Source organism: Gracilinanus agilis, chromosome 3, assembly GCF_016433145.1.
Source record: "Gracilinanus agilis isolate LMUSP501 chromosome 3, AgileGrace, whole genome shotgun sequence".
NCBI lineage: Eukaryota > Metazoa > Chordata > Mammalia > Didelphimorphia > Didelphidae > Gracilinanus > Gracilinanus agilis.
Window position 1 is genome coordinate 316,502,763 of NC_058132.1, and position 13,984 is coordinate 316,516,746.

Consider the following 13,984-nt stretch of genomic DNA (forward strand, 5'->3'; position numbering starts at 1 on the left):
AATTGCCAATAAACAGCAGTTAAAATTCCTATTCCACGATTTCCCCATGTGAATAAGAAAAATGTGAGAGAAGAGTGAAAGAAAGAGAAACAAGAGAGGAAGAAAGAGATAAAAAGACAGAGGAAGAGAAAAAGAGAGGAAGAAAGAGAGAAAGGAAAAAGGAAGAGAAAGGAACACCATAAGAGAGAAAGAAATAGACAAAGAGAGAAAAAGGAGAAAGAGAGAGGAGAGGTGTAGAAGCATGTACGCATATGTAAGCCTTTAAGGAAAATATATTTAATTGGGGGATACATATACACACATACTTGTATATACACACTTATAAGCATATATATGAAAGTGTTTATATGTATGTATATATATTATTATTATTATTTATGTATACATATGTATGTACAGATACATATTCTATTAGCTACAAATTACTTACCACTATCAAAACACATATCTTTCCATGACTAGGTCCTACATCTTGAAATCTTTTATGTTCCTACTTTTTATTACAAGATATGTTTCTGTTTTATTATAAGATCTCCGTTTCTGTTTCCTTCTTTTGAAGACAACTTGAGTTCACAAGGTCACAGTTCAATGGACTAACCTTAGATGTCAATTAGTCTAAATCTTTCCTTTTATTGATAAAGAAGCTGAAGTCAAAAGAAAGTAGGTGACTTAGTCAGGGTTACATAGCTAAGTAGTATTAGAACTAGGCTTCAGACCCAGGCATCATGACACTGCTCCCAGAGCTTTTTCTTTTACCCTATAGCTGACCTGGTAATATTAATCTCCTTTAAAAGAACACACAATTCCTTTAAAATACAATCTCCTGGAAGAATAGCTTTCTCCTCCCTTTTGCAAGGTGAAGGGGGGGGGGGGTAGAAATCCCTTGACATAACAAAAATTTATCTTATTGTGTCTATGAGGAATTCTTTTGAATTTACTTATGCAAATTTATACCTGAAGCAGGTTTGATTCATTAAGAAACTGCCAGTTTTTCATTTCCTATAGCACTAGGGGAGGCAAGTGTTGGAACACCAGGTAGAAATCAGATCCTTGCAAATTGTCAATTAGAAGGATTTAACACCTGCTTTTCAGATGCAGCTTGCAGATCATTTCCCTAGATACCAAAAGGTGCTGGAATTTCAAGCTCTATATGCAGGACAGAAACAAAATAATGATAGAGGTAGCAGCAGAATAACAATTTTAGGGTGACTATCTGCCTTTAATCTTTATTGCCAGTGACTACAAACTATTTCCTGGCAATTGTTATGTAGGGAGGTAGAATCTTGGGAAAGAAATATGCAAAGCCCATTGGTTGATTCTTCTACATTAATAAATTTATATCTTTGAAAAATAATACCATAGTTTCTGTAGCTGGTACAAACCTTAGGGCTCATCTAGTCTAAATCTTTTTGTTTTCAGATTAAGAAAATGAGGCCCAGGAAGTTAAATAAAGTTTAATTTCACAGAGGAAAGAATATCAGAAAAAAATATGTTTGCTAAAAAAAGTGCCTTATACACTTAAAGACAGCATAGTTTAATAGAAATAGTTCTTACCTGGGAGGCATAGAATGAAGCACCAAAAAATGTACAATAAAAGACGGAGTCTTTTGAATGTCTTAAACATTATTAAACATTTATTGTGTCTGGTACTAGAGTAAGAACTAGGCATACAACTATAAAAAATGAACAAGTCTTTTCATGTAGAACTTTGCATTCTAAAAGGAAAAGTGAGGACATAGAACAAAAACCAACATATATTGTCAGAGGTGTGTTTTTGTTTGGAAAGTCCCAAGGACTTTGACTGGTACCATATAGGAGGTGGGAAGGTGAATTGTTCCCTTCCTTCCAGACTTAGTAATATTTATACATAGAGTTCCAAGAGTTCTGGGAAAGGTGGATCCAAACCAGAGGGCATTTGTCAAATGACTATAGTTAATTAGATATGGTGAGATCTCACCAATTAAATAACCAAAGCACTAGGGTAGGATTTGGAAATCTGAAGAGCTTTAAGAAAACAAGCCTAAGCCCTTAGCTTAACTGATAAGAAAACCAAGGCTCAGAGACATTTAGTGACTTTTTAAAATTAATACCTCTAAGAAAGAACAAACAATATTTAAAACCAAATTTCTTGATTCCTTGTGCCACTATTCCTCTTTCCACTGAGTCTTGATGCTTCTGACATCCTAAGACAGGCTCTAATTTTCAATCATGTAGACACCATGATTTAGTAGACATGGTGCTGGGTTTTGAGTCAGAAAGATCTGAGTTTAAATACTGCTGCTTTTACTTCCTAGCTATATGATATTCAGTTTTCTCATATATAAAATAAGGATAATAATATCTATAATAAATAGTTTACAATGTTGTTCTGAGATTCAAATGAAACTCTATGTAAAGGGTTTCACAAAAAAATTAAATTTGATATGACTTCATCACTTTTCCATACCAATATTTATTGCTTACCCTCAGCCTGGTTTAGCCCATCTACCAAGACAGTTTTCCTACAGTATAACTGCTACTAATATGGAGCCACAGATGATAGTTGGAGAACAGGTACTACAAAGGTAGATAAGCAGCCCTTAAATAGACTCAGAATCCCCTCACACTAGTGATTCGAGTCTTCCCTGAATATCTCATAGGGTGAGCTAAGGGATTATCTACCACAAGAATGTGAAAATCTCCCCTTGTGGAATGGATAGATATAATAGATACACCTGTAGACATCACAACAATTCCAAATGTGCTAAGACTTTTGGAATGTCCTGTGTATACATTTATCTAAATAGTCCTCACATTCTCAGATTAAGAATCCTTTGTACCACATCAGGATAAAAAAAGAAATATACATGTATCAATACTTACTATGTGCCAAGAATTATACAGTTTTATCTATACAACAATCCTGAGAGTTGGGTACTATTATTATTTCCATTTTACAGTTGAGGAGACTGAAGCAGACAAAAGATAAGTGACTTTCACAGGGTCTCAGAGCAAGTAAATATCTAAGTGCATATTTAAAATTAGGTTTTCCTGACAGTAGACCCAACACTGTTTGTCTACCACATAGTTCTCCTCTAAGGAGTTGAAAGGCAAAGTCTTGACTTTTCTGCTTCCTATATATGGGATCTTGAGTAAGTTATTTCATCTCTCTGGGTCTTAGCTTTCTTACTGGTAATATTAGCAAGTTGGGTAAGATGACCTTATCTATATATATGTAAAGAGATGTTATCTGTCAAATTGAGGGACAATCCAATATTCCCTTTCCTTTCACATGTCTTAACATTTAGGTGTTGTTTTTTTTCTGGATTTAATCTAATTTTTTTAAGAAAAATTTTTCCATGGTTATCTGACTCATGTTCTTACTCTACCCCTCACCCCCAACCCTCCCAACCCCCTGCTGACACACATTTCCACTGGTTTCTTCAATTAACATTTAATTTTTTGTCCACACCTGTGATTTCATCTCAGAAGAAGGGCTCCTTCTACATTATCTAGAAACTCCTTCTACCAATATAGATCAACAACTACTTTGCAACTTACAATCTTTGAGAGTTACCTGGAACATATACATGCTATACCAATTATTAATATTAATTAGCAGCATATCTGAAAATATTACATACTTTAGTGGTATAATCCTCTGTATATTTTAGGAATAAAAGTATAACCAGAAGTCTGCACTATTATTCTCTCTGCAAAATACCCTAAAGTGGTTCCACTCAGTTTGTAAAGATTTTCTGAAGACGAGGAATAGCTGACCACATATTTCTTTTTGCCCAGTGATTGCTTTCAAAGAGACAGATGAAATATTGAATTGAGTTGCAACTGCAGAATGAAAACTGACATTAATTGTCAATTACATTGAAGCTTTCTAATTCGTTCTTTGCAAGCAAAACAAAAGGCCTCCAAAATGATGAATTCAAAGCCCAAAGTTTCTGAACACATTTCTGGAGTCTTTTTGTTTTTGTTTTTCTCCCCTTCTTAGGTACAATAGTTCATGGTGAAAGCTGGCAAAAAAAAAAAAAAAAAGGTCCTCATTTGCTTCTCTACTATAATCATGGTTGTTAAAGACATTGAATTCCATTGTTGCTGCCAATCATTCAGCCAGGCAGAACCTCCTAATTAAGTTCACCCTGTGGCATAAAGCTAAAAGTCACATTTTCTTCTACTTCTTTATTCACTTTGAGTCTTAATCCAGAACACTCTGCCTGGGGTGGTGCTGAAATTTCCAAGAGTTTAGGCTATCTCTCAAGAAGGTCATAGGATAAAAGATTAAGATCTAAAAAGAATCTTAGATAAATCTAGAGAAAACCTTTCATTTTTCAAATGAAGGAACAGAAGTCCATAGAAGCATTCAAAAAGCTTGATATATATTGTATGTAAATATAGAGATATTTAGATATATACACACTGATATATGTATACACCCATATATATGTACATATATATACATATATATATAATATATATGGAGAATAAAGAGATTAGTCTGTTTTATACACACATACATATATCATATATAGATACATACATACATGTACATACACACATATATCTATCTATATAACAAAAGGGAGAAAGCATTTATTAAATGCCTTTATGTGCCAGGAGGTATGCTTTGGGTTTATAAGTATTTTCTCATTTGAACCAAAATGCTTTTATGTAAATCTCTGAGTCATAAGGAACATTAGAGGTCATTTATTCCTATCAGTACTTAAATAGTCATACAGCATACCTGAAAAATTATTACCTGGTGTCCACTGAAAACTTCCAGTGATAGAGAACTCAATAGCTATAGAAACAAGTCCATGCAAGTGAATCCAATTTGGGAAATATTGAGAATTTCCTGCATTCAAGGCACTGCCTGGAAGTTACTTTTATTTCCTTATTTCAAGATTACATCTGCCTCTGTATAACTTCTTCCTCCTGGTTCTAAGACAAATGGTTTATTCAGCAGTAACTTCTTTGCTTTATGGAGATTACCAGCATCCCCTTTTGTTAAACCTTCCTTTCTTTACATAGTCAAATCTTAATGTCTTTCAAGGCTCAGTTCAAGTTACTCTTCCATAAAGCTTCCCCTCAAGAAGTATCTTGATATAGTGGGGAGAAAACCTCCTCATCTGAGTTCCAAAATGATAACCCCTTCTTTAAAATTGACTAGCTTTATTACATTGAGTAAGTCACTTCACTTTTTAAAATGTGTAAAATAAATGTAATCTATTTTATAATTGTTCAAGTCTCTTCTTTCCAAATATTTTTCTAAAGAGTATAACTTACTTTCCTTCCTCTAGAGCATATTATCAATACCATAGATGTCAAACTCACCTACTGACTGTGGCCAAAACTGTATTAAAATGTAATTGGAAAGTTTTAACCAAAAAAGAAATATACGATATAAATAATGTTGATTTGTTATTTTCTAAGTCAATTTGTAGCCTTCAATGATCTATTTCTCTTTAGTTTGATACCACAGGTTTACACCACTGGTATATCATTAAGTAGATGCTGCTTCTTACTACTGAAAATTCTTTTGTGATGTCAAGGGTTCCAGTAGCTCATTTTATTCTTGCAATGATCTTGTGCAATGGGCACTATGGATCCCATTTTATGTAAGAGAAAGGTAATGCTCATAGAAAGTAAATGAATCACCCACAATACACAGATTATTATCCAAGACAGAATAAGAATTCTGCTTTTTTCTAATTATAGATTTAGAAAAAGAAAATATTATTTCCATTGTAACATGTTGCTTTCTTATTTCCTATTATAGTCATAAGTTTCTTTCAGATAGGAAATGCATGTTGTATTTCTCTGTATCCTCCATAAGACCAAGCACAGAGATAAGCACATGATAAGTAGCAAGCTTTGGCTGATGTTGATGACTCTCCAGTGAAGTCATGTAGTGTAGAGGTAGTCATAAAGACTAGAGTTGAGACCCCTGTCTGCTAAACATGTTGCTATTACTGTATGAACCCGGATAAGTCACATAATGCCTCTTAAGTGTTAGTTATTTATCTAGAGAATGGGGACAGTGATAGTTAGGAATCTATCCCACAGCACTGCTATTGTTATTGGTTTTTAAAGTGATTTGTAAACCTTAAGGACACTATAAATGTTAACTGTTTTGATACTAACTGATGCTGACAGGGAATCAAATTAGTTTAATTTGTTTGATTTTTTTCTACCTTTAGTTTTTTTTCCAGTATGCCTTTTGTCATTAAATCCAAAAATGAATAGAGGACCTCAGCTATCCCAATTCTAAACATTATTTCAGAGTACATCTGCTATAATTGCAGAGCATCATATAGTTTTGCTTTCTAAGCTAAACCACTCTAAATTTCGTAATCTTCTTTATTATTATGCAACCACCTTATAAAAACTCTAATCATTCCCATTTGCTTTTTTTCCCAGGTCTATTCTTATTTCCTCTACCCATAACACTGTTGCATCTCTTTCCTACTAGCATCAAGTTTCCTGAAGTCCTCCCCTCTCACTTTATTAGAAAAAGAAAATAGTACAACTCTGCCTCCCCTGGGCAGTCCCATTGTCACCCATCTTAAATCAGACGAAAGGCACAAGCAAAGCACAAATTACTGAAAAGAAATGTCCTTAACAGTAATCATTTCTCAAAGTGCCTATGACTCCAATCTACAAAGGCAACATTCTTTGATTACTATCATCAAAAGCCCATTACTCTAAAAAGGACGGTACACACTCAGAATGATGCTATTAAGGTGTTTTTGCGGCTGGAGTTGCTAAATAGTGACTACTTTACACTCACCAGTCATGCAGTGTGCATTGAAATATTTAAAATACGAGGCAATCAGGCACTGAAACTAATATTTACTCTCTGAATCACTTAGCTATATTTTATCATCTCCTCTGGTTTTCTGGATTTTCATCAGCAGGGCATATATCATGGAATCCTCGAGCTCTGGGAAGGTCATAACAACACCTTCTAGTGACTTCCATGCTGATGACATTAAAATCTGAAGACATATCAGTTTTGAGAAATAGGCCTTTCTGCGTGAAATGAGGATAGAATGTGGGCTCATCCCATGGAAAATCAGACCAATCCTTTTTTCTCTGCTTTTAAATCAAGCAGATCTTGTCAACACCTTCTGTTTTCACTTTGCATAAATTTTTCTCCTCTATTCCTCTTGCACATTCCCCCTCCCAACTCCACCCCTTGATATTATATATTGATCAGAGGGAGAGAAGTGATTTTCTCTTACATTCTTATACTTTTTTAAAAAACCTTCATGACTATATTCATTTAGGAAAGACGGGGGTCTTAATGCAAGAGGGGTGCATCCCAAAGTAAGAAAAGACCCACTGAGAGCATTTTAAAGAATATTGACAGAGTTAAAACTGACATGTTTTTTCTTCTTTTCCTCTTCTCTTTTCTATCACTTTTTCTTGGCTCTTTCTCTATTGTTTTCTTTTCTTTTCTTATTTTTCTCTTATTATATTTTTGGGGAAGGAGGATGCCATTAGAAGTAAGTTAGACCTAATGCAAAACAGAACAAAAGAAAGAATAGTTACCGAGGAAGTCTGAGCACAAAGATAATCTCAGATAGTTGTGTTGTTTTTTTTTTTAATTAAATCTGTTCAAAGACCCCATTTATTCTGGTTTTATATTTTATATGTAATTGTCAACTCTTATTTCATCTTAGGTTAGACAGAATGTTGGACAGTTGTAGATTGGTCTATTTCAGGTTTTAGTTTCATCTTTGTTAATTTGCTTTTTCCATGGGGGAAAAAAGAGTTAATCTGCTCCAGAGACAAGGTGAACTCAAGTAGATGAGCAAAAACTTAGATTTGGTTTCTAGTAGATTTTGTATAGAATTAAAATAACTTAAAGAGCTGCTTTAATTTTTTACATGAAAAATGAATATATCAAATGCAACATATAAATTCTTTCAAAGGGAACTTAGCTCTATCCTTTTTCTTCTAAGTAAGAGCATTAAAGCATTAAAAAATATTTCAATATTATTTTGGCACAGTGGCATGGGAGAATATACTTAACAAATATCTGTTTAATCAAGGGACATGGCTTCTTCTTCCCTGTTAAAAATATAATAATTTAATGGAAAAAGCAAGACTTTGATTATAAAGCCTTTCGTATGTTTCCTGGGTCTCAGACTTATCAGGACAGTGAGTTAACTACCTAAAGCCTCAACTTATAGTTGCTATAAGTTCCTAATAAGCACCTAATAGTGCTTTATAAATGTCAATGATTATCTTTCACCATGGATTAATGAGGAAAGCTACCTTGTTATGGAGAACAAGCAATGATATGTTAGAATATATTTTATGACAAGCTCTCAGGTTAGGGATAGGGAGAATAGAATTGGAGACATTCTATGTGTAACACAGTTTTAAGTTTCATATAAATTATCTGCACTTTCTTAAATCCAGACAATCAAGAAAACAAAAAAAAAATCAAGCCTCAATTTGTAACATTGTGGTCATTTTTGATGTACAGATTCTGATATTAAAAATTTAACAGTTGTCTCCCTTGAGCCATTTTGAATTGATTCCAAGAGACACTTCCCCTTTATCATCCCAAATGTTCTCTTCTGAGCACTCTGCAGCTTATTATTGTCTTCCAAAATGGAAGTACCCAAACTGAATACAGAAGTATGATCACCTTCTGATTCCTAAATATACTTTCTGTCAAAGAAAACCATATTGGCTATTGGCTGACATTACATCATTCACTTCTAATGAGTTGCAATCTACTTAAGAAATCCAGATACTTCTCAAACTACTATATCTCTATATCATACTAATTTTATACTTTTATTATAAAAATAAGACAGAAGTCTTATTGTGAAGTTGATTTTGCAACCAAATAGAAGGTTTTATACATAATTGTAAAATTAATATAGTGGATCTTCTACAATTTTTAGAAACTTTAATTGATTAAACTGTTGAACACCCTGATTTTTGAAAAAATCTGTTGTCTAAAGTTTATGAATAATTCAATATTGCTTTAAAATGATTTTTATTTTTTAATTACAAAAGTATCTGCATTTGAAAAAATATGGCGTATATACATGTGGGGGATTGTACTATATTAAGTATGGTTACTTATTTATTATATGAAATCAAATTGCATATTTTATGACCTCTAAATAAAGATAAGATTCTCATTTTGATGTATTTATTTATTTACAGATTCATTATAATTATATTGGAGCCCATCAGGCATCCTTGTCCTAGACCTTGATAGACACTAGCATATGATGTGGTCTCAGCTCACAAGTAGCTGACTATTTAGAGTAGGAAGATTTTCTTTATAGATAACATGATAGTAAACCACATATTCTAAAGTCAAACACTAGCATATAGAAGTAAAGAATCATGAGGTATTATGTCCCCTTTAACACCATTTCTAGCATTTAACACAGTGACTGGCATATAGTAGGTGCTTAATAAATGTTTAGTTACTCAATAAATCCAAGTTTACCATAATTTTCCAAAATAATATTCTGAAAATAACTAACTGACCAAAAAAGACTATTGAAAAGACTCTAAGATACTACCAATTTCCTCAAATAGAATAATAGCAAATATGATAATAATAATTCACATTTGTATAAATATTAAGGTTTTGAAAATCCCTTTGCAAAAATAATTTTATTTGATCCTCAAAATTATCTGGAGCTTAGCTACCACAGGTATATTATTCCCATTTAACAGATGAGAAAACTGAATTTTAATGTTACCATGAGGTGAGTGGGCCTACCTCATGGGCTGTGTCATGCCTCAGACACATTTTGTCAACTGTCATTACTATTTGGATTACAACTACATTAACAATTTTTCAAGGAAAACTCAACCTTCATTTGTCTGATTCTCTTAATTCACTCAAATTGCTCTTCTAGCAGAGTCTTCAAAGTTCTCACAGCCCACAGAGCCTTTATAATCTGTGAGCCAGGAGTTTGTATTTGGCTCAGAATGCACCCAAAGACTATCTCCAAGAGGTCAAGTTCAACTTGAAAATTAAATTCTTGGATATTTGAATGACATCAGAGCCAAAATCAATGGTCCATTTCACCCCTTGATTTATATTTTTATTCAGCTCATGTTCATTAAACATCACTGAAAACCTTCAACAGCTCTTCAGGACACCAAATGTTTGAATGGGAAAGATCATTAAAAAGATTCATGGCAGTGAAATGATGAAATAATTATCCAGGATAAAATGCTAACTAGCCAGGGTGAGCACTTAACATTGTTATTCAGTTTGCAATTCTGGGTGTGTGAATTTTTAGAAGTGAAATGAAATGGTGACTAGGGCCTGGGAGGAGAGAAAGAAAGGAACTGTATTAGACTCCTTCATCACCAAGTGGTCCTTTCAAACACAATGGGGTCTTTCTATTGCCTAAATCAAGCAGAGTACCTGGAATAAAAAACAGATTTTTAAGAAATGCTCCATTTTTTTGGTATTTTCTATGGTTTTCAGAAATAAAAATCCATAGAAATGCATACCTTAGGTCAAATCTGTTTTTTTTTTCTCTTAAAGTTTTCCCAGGCCATTAAGTTCTGTCTTATGCAAAGATCAGAGATTGCTGAAAAAGAAAAGGCTGGATCCAGAGAATATCTTTTTTTCAAGGTTATGGCTATGAGTTAAAACTAATTAGGAATGGATCTCTTATGTAAAATTAATCTAACTATTCATTGTTAGAATAGTCATAGAGTATTTATCTATTTGAAAAATGAATATCTATATCATAAGAAAGAAATAAAAATTTATTAAATGCCTACTATGTGCCAGAGAAAGCTCAACTTCGTGACATAGGGAATATAGCACCAGGTATGGAGTAAGGAAACTCATCAGTCCTGACTTCAGATCTGGCCTCAGACACTTACTGACTGTGTGATCCAGAGAAGTCACTTAATCTCCAATTGCCTCAGTTTCCTCATATGTCAAAAGAGTTTGAGAAGAAAACCACTCTGGTATCTTTTAGAAGAAAACCTCAAATGGGATCACAAGGAGTTAGATATAAGTGAAAAAAAACTAAAAAGCAACAACTATGTCTCAAGCATTAAGCTAATCATCTTAAAAATATATCACAACCAGTGGTTCTCAAACTTTTTTGGCCTACCGACCCCTTTCCAGAAAAAAAAATATTACTTAGCCCCCTGGAAATTATTTTTTTTAATTTTAATTGCAATTAATAGGAAAGATTAATGCACCTGTGGCCATCACCACTCCCCTGGATTGCTGCAGCACCCACCAAGGGGTAGTAGAGCCCACTTTGGGAATCACTGCTCACAGCAATCCTGAGAAGTAGATGTTATTATTATCTGTTTCAAAATTGAGGAAACTGAGGCAGATAAAGATTAAATACATTCCCAAGGTTATTAAGCTAGTAAGTATCTGAAGTCATATTTGAATTTAGGTCTTTCTGACTTCAAGCCTAATATTCCATTCACAGTGCCACCTAGCTTCTTTTAAGAGAAAGAGTTTTGCCATCCCAAATATACCTATTCAAAAACTTTCCTGATTCCCCTTTGTCTTTATGTGAAAGTTAAGCCTCTTTAACCTGGTACCAAAACAGTGCAAGATTTAACCCTACTGAGGCAGTCTTATCTCCAAAAATTCTCCCTCATGAATAATGTTTCCATTTTCAGACATATTCAATAAGTGATTTATTTGGCTTAATTATCCTTATTAATTATAGGGCAGGGCTTCCATTTCAGAAAGAAAGTAGATGTTTAGTGATATGAATTGAAATGAAAATAAATAGCATCAATGAATAAAACTCCAAAAATGTGCAAAAAAAAAAGGAGCAGAATAGACTTAAAATAGACTGAGAAAAAAGGCAAATTGTGACTACTACTACTAATTGTTGTTCATTTGTATCTAACTCTCCGTGATTACTTTTGGGGTTTTCTTCAAAAAAGTTCCTGTAGTGATTTGCCATTTCTTTCTTCAGCCCATTTCACAGATGAGAAAACTGATGGAAAGAAGGTTAAGTCATTTGCCTAGGTTACATAGCTAGTATATTAGGTCAAATCTGAATTTAGGAAGATGAGTATTCCTGACTATTGACCTGATACTCAATCCACTGTACTACCTATCTTCCCCTATTACTACCACGATGACTCCTAGTACATTACAAATATTATCTTATTTGATCCTCACAATAATCCTAGGAGGTAGATGATATTATTGTTCTCATTTTACAAATGAGGAAACTAAAACAAACAGAGGTTAAATAACTTGCTCAAGGTTACACAGCCAGTATTTAATGATAGATTTGAACTCAGCAAGTGAGGTTTTGATTAATTCATAAGAGTTTTAATGTGATCCCCACAAAAATTACTAAAGGAAACAGATCAGCTGACTGTGTTGTCCAAGAAAGAAGGCTTTCTATATCAATTTAGTTTACTGAAAGTGTAATCAACAAATTATCAAACAAGCAATGAATAATGAGAAGGTTCTTCATATTGTTAAAATAAAAGTTAAACATTTATTATTAAAATTGACAAATTTTAATAAACATTAAAGAAACTTTAAAAAATAAATTTTCAAATGCTGTTTCTTTACGTTTGTTGCATTTGTACTTTCAAAGTTATTAAAGCTTAACAATGCACTAAGTTTTTTGGCATATGCTATATATTTTTAAGACCACACTGCATAGCAGAAGTTCAAAATTTCATATGCAATCTTCTTTTCTGAATTTTTGAAAAATGTTCATTTTTGGTAAATTCAAAATAAAAATTGTCAGTTCCAACAAAAATAAAAACCATTTAAAAACCATTAAAAAAAACTAAAAAAACCATTTATTATCCCTCAAACAAATTTTTCAAAATTGTCATTCTATCCCATGTTTTAGCTGAAATGACAACCCAAAAGATTCTTTCCTCATTCAATCTTAATCTTATCATTCAAGGCTTTTGCTACCTCCTGTTTAAGTCTTTATGAGTAATTCTAGTCCACAATAGTGTTTCTCTTCAGAAATACTGAAGCATGTATTCTTTTTTTACTTCTCATTTCAATATCTATATATTTTAACACATTCATGACTCTGTGATCTCATCAACATTCAAACCAGATTTTAACCCACCCCTGTCTTTGTGAACAAGTGGATTCTTATCCAGTAGGCTAAAGACCTCCCATAATGTCTTTTAACATTTTATAACAATGACTTTAGACATTGAGTTGTTAATGGTCCTGCCTTTAAGCTTGACTTTTTTACCATCATGAAGGAGAAGTGGGAGTAACCTTTAGAATATCCTGTAAAATCTATCTTTTCTAGAGTTAGTTAATTAAAAAAAATAAGTTATTTTCATCTGAAATCTTCAAATTGTTTGGTTTACCATGAAGTTAGGGAATGATTGTGGAAGACAACTGCCTTTTGGAATCTTGGAATCAGAAAGCAGCAAAATTTCTCCAAATAAGAGAAAATAAAGGAGCATTCCATACTATATATATCTCTAGCATTCCTGTTCCCACTTTGAATCAATGATTAAGATAAGAACATAAGTTCCAAGACTCATTGTTATTAAATATTTGGCAGTATCAAATGATCTGTCACTTGTTATGGATAGAGATATAGAAATAAATGGATAAGAGATATCTATATACATATCTCTATTTGTTATCTATTTGCCTATCTATTTATCTATCTATATAATTATCTATCTAGGCAATGTAAACAAATGGTATTACTATGTATTTTCTGATTCATCCTAAGGTTAAGTAGGCCTTTGTATTTGACTTGCAGTTAAAATTTTTCTCCTCCCCATTAGAATATGAACTACTTAAAAGTGGCTACTATCTTTTTTTATTTTAATCTCTAGCATTTAGCTCAGTAAGTGAACATGGTAAGTACTTAATATATTTTTTCATTCATTCACTGATCATTATTTTAATGTAATTGATAAATAAAATAGATAATACGTGACTTGACTTTTAGCAAATTAGTTCTTGCCCATCATTCAAATAGAGAACAAAAAACCACTG